The 8056-nt window shown below is 41.2% G+C and overlaps 1 protein-coding gene across 1 annotated transcript in view; it reads left to right on the top strand.

The window, feature by feature from the left end:
- The first annotated feature begins 426 nt into the window (after positions 1-426).
- HERC1 (HECT and RLD domain containing E3 ubiquitin protein ligase family member 1) overlaps positions 427-8056 on the top strand; it is a 166598-nt gene continuing 158968 nt past the window's right edge. Inside the window, exon 1 of the mRNA XM_081157121.1 lies at positions 427-688. The gene's annotated coding sequence lies outside the window, so the exon portion shown is untranslated. The remainder of the gene's footprint in view (positions 689-8056) is intronic.

The following is an 8056-nucleotide window of genomic DNA, read 5'->3' as shown; positions in this document are numbered from 1 at the left end:
CTTGAGGGTGGAGACCAACTCCATACCCCCAGTCAGTTGTACAGAACTGGTGCTCAGTAGAATATTCTCAACGAAGGATACCAGGAAGGTGGCTAGAAATGCAGGAACTTAGGAGTAAGAACAGGAACAGACGGAAGACAGGGACAGGAGTATCATTTAACAAATTTAATGAGTACCTGGACCGGCGTTAGGTGCTGGGGATACAGTGATGACCAAGCCAGATAGGGCCCTCTCGGGACATCATTGTTATGGTCAAGGATGTAAAGAAAATGTACTCCGTGTTCCTCAGCACTGAAGAAAACCGATAGGAAGCCCCAGCGTTTGCAGGATTCCGGCAGTCCTGCAGCGCAAGGACATGAATAATAAGATATTAGTAGGTCAAGTGAAACGCTTCCACGTGATTGAACTTGACCGGGCGAAGGTCTAGGGCCGCGTGTGATGGGAGATAGAGAGCCCAGAGCGCCGGGCGCGGTCGCAGATAAAGGGGTGTGGCCGACTCGGCCCTTCGGCTAGCATTTTCACGCGTCGTTCCGTCCCGCAGCACCGAGGCCCGGCGGCGGGGTCTTTCCAGCCACCAGGAGGAAAAAACGGGCGCGCTGGCTGGCTCCCCCACTCCTCACGGCCCTTTGTGAAACGCCCCCATTGTGCCTCGTCGGTGGAGTCCAGTCCGCTCCGCGAGGGCTGAAAGGTGAGGGCTGCGCGGTACTTGTGACCCCAAAGAACCTAGGCACCCCCTCCCCCCCAAATTAAATTCTTTTCCTTTTCCCGCTCCTCCCCCAGCCCCTCTCGGCTCCCGCGCGGGGCCTGGTGGGCGGGGCGGGGGTTCCGGACTGCGCGAGAGTTCCGCCTAAATCCCGCGAGACTCGCCTGCCGCCGCTGCCGCCGCCTCTTACGTCTTTCCCTTTGACAAGTCGCCGCTGCTGCAGCAAAAATAAAGGACGCGGCCGCCGCAGCCGCTGCTGAGCTGGGCTCCGGTCACAGGAGCCGCGCCCACCCCCCGCCAGCTCCGGAGCCGCGTACGGTAACGCCTCCTCTTCTGCCTTCCTGGCCGCCTGTGCTTACGCCCCGCATGCCGGGCAAGGCCGGCGGGGGCCGTTCCCGGGCCGCAGCCGAGCGGCGCCGCCGGGGTCCCAGGTGGGCGGCAGGCGGAGGCCTGAGGGAGCCCTCCCGGCGCGGGGAGGCCCCCTGGCCCCAGGGGCTTCTCGCGGCCGAGGACGCCTACAGAGCCACGTTAGAAGCCGCGCCGCCGGCCCGGGAGGGCGGAGGGACCCGCCCCTCCGGCGGCTTGCTGGATGAGCCCCTCAACCCTCTGGGGTCGCATTTCTGACCTTTTCCCTCACTCCTTTATCCGCTAACGAGAGCCCCTCCCCTGGTCGGGACCGGGTGGGGGGTGGCGGTCCGACACTCCTTCCAGATCCGAGGAGAGCTGCGACCCCGGTGTCCCCCTCGCCCGCCACCTTTCGAGGGGCGGAGGTTGAGGTTGGGACGAGGTGTCTTTCTCCTTTCCTCTGCATTTGGGTGGGGGCAGTTCCTCATCCGGTAAGCCTTCCTGCACATCTCCCGCCTCGGTAAAAGAGCAGTTGATAGCCTCTGCTACTACCAGGAGGGGAGACGAGATGCATTGTTTAGTCTTTGGAGCGCGATGAGGAGGAGGATGACAGGAGCTGTCCCGGAGAACATGGTGATGGGTGGCAGGCTCATGGGAGACGTGAGGGAGACGGGAGCTGGTGCCACATCTCCCAGGAGGTTATGTAAAAGACATGTTTCCCATCCTAGAGAGCTCTGAAGCACGGGGACATAATTTGCCTTAATTTTAATATAATGTCTGTAATACTGTGGAAAATATGGATTATCAGAATAGTAGGAATACCAAATCTGAGCAAACGGACGCATCATGGTAATTCCGTTTCCAGAGACAGCATTTATTTCATGGTTAACATTTTCATGTATTTCCTAACAGACACTTAAATTTTTTTCAAATAGTACCTGGCTTATCCTTGATGAGGCCTTTCCCATTATGTATATGTGTTCCAGAAACGATTTGGGTTTTTTTGAGTCACGCCTTTGGCCTGCTTGATTAAAACCGGTTACTTGTTCATTATCCCAGGCTGTACTTTGTCATCACTCTCTCTTTCATTGGGCCCTCTTCCAGAATGATTATTAGCTAAATGGTTTTAAAAATCAAGCATTAAAAAATTATCTGCTTGGATCTAGTGCATACCTGTTTTTGCAGTCGTGTCTGTGGTGGATGCTGAGAAGGAGCAGTGTTTGTGGAAAGCAGCTAAACTTTGGTTATTCGTAGTAGGAAGAAACCTGTTTATCTCAGGGCTTTATAAAATTGATTTCTGTTGGTTAATTTTAGGGCAGAATCGTTATGTGACACTGTTTGATAGTGCTTTTGTGATTGGCATGGGGTGGATGTGTGCCTTTGATTATGTAGCTTTATATAGTGTGTGTTTATACAAGCAGAATGGAGTGTCCTAGGTGCCTGTATGCACATATATATGACTTACATTCTTGAATATATATATATATGTGTATATATATATATATATATAAAATCTCGGAAGTGAGTTAAAATGTATCATTATATTATTTGAGAAAATAAAGTATTACGTAGGGCAAAGAAGAGTCTTGTAACATTTCCCCCCAAATCACTTGATAGGACTATATGGCAGAATCTAGGGAGGTTGGAAATCTAAAGGCTTGTAAGAGTAGGATAGATTGTCATCTGTCTGGGGTTGTCATTGGAATGGATTAAGTGACCTATTAAGGCCTCTTGGAATTCTAAACTTTTATGAATTTTGCTTTCCCTAAGGTTCTTATCACTTTGTTTTTTAAATTTCTAGTCATGCTCTTTGCATGTGACACCTACTTCATTTGCTCGTCATGTAGGTATTTCGCTCCCAATATAGGCATCCAGGTGGTGCACGGAGGAGAAAGCAAATATAAACGCATCACTTAACCTGCTTATTAATATAAATGTCTACTAAAAATCCCATTTAGTTAAAGAAATTTAGAAGACTGTGTTGCTTATTGGGCTGGATTGATTGGTCAGTAGAGAATGCAAATAATAAACAGCACTACAATTTAAATGTCCCAAACATTTTTTCTCCAAGAAAGACTAAATGGCTCTTAATATTTGAAACAAATGAAAAAAAGACTGGATACACTGACTAGCTGATTTTTTAAAATTCATATTTTCAGAACTTAAGACAACAATGACTGTGGTTTGGGGTATGGAGAGACTTTTGTGTTAGGATAAAAGCAAATGGACTTATGAAACAAAACTTGAATTTTATGGTTGAACAACTGTGTAATAATAAATAAACATACTGTAATCTATTGAAGATAATTTTTAATGTAAATAAAACTTTGGTTTAGCAGACAAATGAAATGCACTCTTACTTGCCCATACTGCAGATTATCATGATGTTGAAAACATAAAAAATTGATCATGTTATTTAAAAAGTTTGCAAAGCCAGTAAAGTCACAGCAGCTAGCAGATATTTTTGACTAAAAAAATTTATAAGAGAACATAAAGCATGTGATTTACTTTTTAGATGCCAGGTCTTACTTTTATAATTTTAGTTTGTTCTACTATCACTTCCTAGGCCCTCTAAGTTAATGGGAATATTAAATTCCAGATGAGATCCCTGAGCAAAGAAATATGGAAGTTGAATATGATGGTTGATTGATGGATTCTATTTATTTTCAGCTGTTTATTTTGGAATAGCGTTAGACACAGAAATGTTGCAAAGATAGTGGAGTTCTCTATATACCTTTCACACAACATCTTCTTATGTTGATGACTTACATAACCATAGTAAAATGATCAAAGTTAGGAAATTAACATTGGTATAATACTGTTAACTAAACTACAGACTTTACTTGAATTTTACCAGTTTAGCTTCTAATGCTTTTTTTCTGTTCCAGGATCCCACATTGCATTTAGTTGTTGTATCTGCTTAGTCTCCTCCAATCTCTCAGTTCCTCATTTTTTTCCTTGTCTTTCATGACCTTGACATGATGAGTACTGGTCAGTTATTTTGTAGACTTTTTCTCATTTTGGGCTTGTCTGATGTTTTTCTAATGATTAGACTGAGGTTATGTGTGTTTGCAAGAAAACCATAGAAGTGATCTGTTCTCAGTGCATCATATTAGAGGATATGTGGTGTTGATATGTCTTACTGCTAGTGTTATTTTAACCTTGATTACTTCGTTAAGGTGGCCTTTGCTGGATTCTCCACTGTAAAGTTACTATTCTTTATACTTTGAGATATATTGTTTCTCCTCAAACTTTGCCCCACTGATTTTAGCATCTGTTGGTGCATCTTGTCTGCAACGGTTATTACTGTGGCATTTGCCTAATGGTGATTTTATATTTCTCTCATCCGTTTTGCGTTTATTATTGGAATTCTTCTGTAAGGAAGAGATGTCCCTTCTTCATTTTATTCACTTATTTATTTATATAAATATGATCTTGTGACTATTTATCCTACAGGTTATAATCCAGTTTTATTATTATTTGTTTGCTCAAATTGTTTCAGTTTTGGCCATTAGGAGCTCTTTCAGGTTGGCCTTCACCCTTTTTGAGCACTGTTTTATATTCTGGCACCACAGACTATTCCATGCTTATTTTGAATCTTCCCTGGAATCAACCACTTCTCTAAGGAGCTCTGCTTCCTTTTATTGGAGAATAGAATTTAAATCGAGATCTGGATGCTAGGTGTGCTCACTGGGATGTCATTACTCCTCATCCCTCAGAGGACAGAGCTAGGAAATAATATGTTTATATTACTAACCCATCCGTGCATGCACACATTTATTTCTCTATATAATAAAAACCATGAGTTCATATTGCTACCATCTATTCCAGTCCAACACCATAAGGTTCATTCCAACTTTTCCCCTATTCTTATTTGTAACTTTTTTTCTGAATGAGAAACCTGGCTCTCATCTATAGTATATTAACTTATTTATTCACTTTTAGAATGCACATCAAGTAATTACAATTGTTAACCCATGCCCTTGTGAGAAACATATTTGCTAATTAAATGCAGTATTTGTATAAAGCTTTTTGGGGTGTGTCTTTAGCCTTAAAGTCTCTGCTCAAAATCTTGTTTTCCAGTTACCTAGGTCAGTTCTTTTCTTCCCCACTGGGTTATGTCATTCATCTGTAATGCAATTAAGTTTTTTTCTTACTTTGTTTTCCATTTTGGGTTCCCCCCAATCTTGGTTGATTTTCATTATTTGTACATTTACTTTGTTATATGAAACATTACTGTTACTGAACTTTAGTACATAAAAAGATATACTTAGAGAAGTATTACTCCTTATTCCTGCTACCCTATTCCCATACCTCCCCCCTCTTTTTTCTCCCCACCTGTTTTCTATGTCCTGTAGTTAACCAGTCTCTCTGGTTTATTCTTCCATTATTTCTTCTACACAAATGAACGGATTGTGCGTGTTTTCTTATATTTCTTTCTTTTTTCCCATACTATTTTTTTTAATTGAGATACAATGCATGTACCATAAAACTCACACTTTTGAAGTGTACGATTTAGTGTTTTTAATATATTCACAAGGTTGTGCAACCGTCACCACTGTATAATTCAAGAACACTTTATTTTCATCATCCCCAAAAGAAACCCTGTATCCATTAGCAGTTATTTCCCATTCCCCCTTCCCCAGCCCCCGGTAACCACTAATCTACTTTCTATTTTTATGGAATTGTCTATTCTAGACATTTTCTGTAAGTGTAATCATATAATATGTGGACTTTTGTGCATGGCTTCGTTCACTTAGTATAATTTTTTCGAAGTTCATCCATGTTATAATATATATCAGTGCTTTTATTCCTTTTTATGGCTGAATGATATTCCATTGTAAGAATATACCACATTTTGTTCATTCATGCATCAATTAATGGGCATTGGTTTTCCTTTTTTTTTTTTTTTTCTATTATGAATGATAGTTCTATAAACATTCATGTACAAGTTATTTATGGATATATGTTTTCAATTTCCTTGTGTATATACCTACAAGTGGAATTGCTGGGTCATATGGTAACTATGTTTAACTTTTTGGGGAACTGCCAAGCTATTTTCTTATTCCCTCTTATATGAAGAATGGCATGTTATACTCTTTTGAACTTTATTTTTATCACCTGACAGTACAGTATATCCTGGAAATCACTCCAAATCAGTTTATTCCTTTGAAGAGAGATTTAAGAAATATTCTTCACTCTTTTAAAAAAATTTTTTTTTTTTACAACTGTATACTACTTCACTGTGTGGATGTATCCTAATTTATTTAACTATTCTACTTATGGGCATTTAGATCGTTTCCTGTGTTTTGAAATTATAAACAATGTTGCAGTAAATTACGTGTGCATATGTATTTTTGTATTGTTAGAGGTGTACCTCAGGATAGATTCCTCTCAGTGGGATTGCTGGGTCAAAGTTATATATTGTTTTGTTAGATATTGCCAAGTTTTCTGCAGAAGTGTTCTACTGATTTGCATTCCTACCAGTAATGTATGAAAGCACTTGTTTTCCCCACAGCCTCACTAACAAAATGTGTTGTTTTTCTTTTATCAGAGATGATTGATTTTAAAAAATGCTCTTTATTCTTTTCAGTGACCCAAACCCATTTTGGAAAGGCACTTAATGCTTGCGGTTGGCAGGTTCTTGTAGCTTAAAAATGAAATACATTGTCGGCTAATACTGCACTGATACATATAGGTTATTATTTGCAGGTGAAGCAGATTGGAATGCAATTTCTGGTCTGGCGAGGGTTGTTCATTTGAAGCCTTTGCATTTAATGGAGGTGCTACATTGATTCATAATATCCATGCTCAGAAAAAATACTTGTGGAGCCCAGGCGTGGCTCAGCGGTTGAGCATCGACCTAGGATCCAGGCGATTGGGGTTCGATTCCCAGTCAGGGCACATGCCCGGGTTGCAGGCTCGATCAATGACTCTCTCATCATTGATGTTTCTATCTCTGTCTCTCCCTCTCCTTTTCTCTCTCTGAAGTCAATAAAGATATATTTAAAAAAAACAAAACTTTTGGAGTTTAAAAAGGATAACTGAAATTGTAAGGAGATTTTTTCCTTTAGAGTTTGTGTGATATAGTAGTTATTGGTTCACATTGTATGCTAGTTATTTTGAACGGTATATACAGTACGTATTGACACCGTGATATGGTAGTTTTTTTGACCAGTAATAGCCATATCTGTAACCTTTTATATTTCCATAAGAAAGAAGGCCAATTTTAGAAAGATTAAATCGAGAGTTTAAAGTTCTAGATTAGGATACTCCTATTAGATTTCAGTGGTGCCAATAAACTAAGATAACATGAGAAACATCCCCATCTTATAAGGTAACAAGCTCTGCCCAGGGGGCTGGAGATTTAGGTTCTTACCCGGAAAGGGCACTGGTTAGGTGCTTGGATGACATTAATGGGGGAAAAAAGATTTTTGCATTGGAGGAGCTGACATTTAGTGGTTTTCTGAAGAACTGATGTTCTCAGGAAAACAGACGTGAATGCTGAATGTGAATGGACCCAGTAGAGGTCTGGTGTAATCTTTTTAAAAAAATATGTTTTTGATTTTAGAGAGAGGGAAAGGGAGAGGGATATATATAGAGAAACATCGATGAAAGAGAAACATGGATCAGCTGCCTCCTGCACAGCCCCTACTGGGGATCAAGCCCACAACCTGCGCATGTACCCTGACGGGGAATTGAACTGTTGACCCCTTGGTTCATGGGTTGACGCTGAACCACTGACCCACCCCAGCTGGGCTAGTGTAGTTTTAATTATTTTTATTTTTATTTATTTTTAAAATATATCTTTATTGATTTCAGAGAGAGGAAAGGAGAGGGAGAGAGAGAGATAGAAACATCAATGATGAGAGAGTCATTGATCAAGCCCTCAACTGGGCATGTGCCCTGACTGTGAATCGAACCCTGATCGCCTTGATCCCAGGTTGATGCTCAACCGCTGAGCCACGCCCGGCCGGGCTAGTGTAGTTTTAATTAAAGGGAAATCAC

This window comes from Miniopterus schreibersii (genome assembly GCF_964146895.1).
Source record: "Miniopterus schreibersii genome assembly, chromosome: 1".
In the NCBI taxonomy this organism is placed as follows: domain Eukaryota; kingdom Metazoa; phylum Chordata; class Mammalia; order Chiroptera; family Miniopteridae; genus Miniopterus; species Miniopterus schreibersii.
Note: the sequence above shows the minus strand (reverse complement) of the source record. Positions and strands in the feature narration are given on the sequence as shown.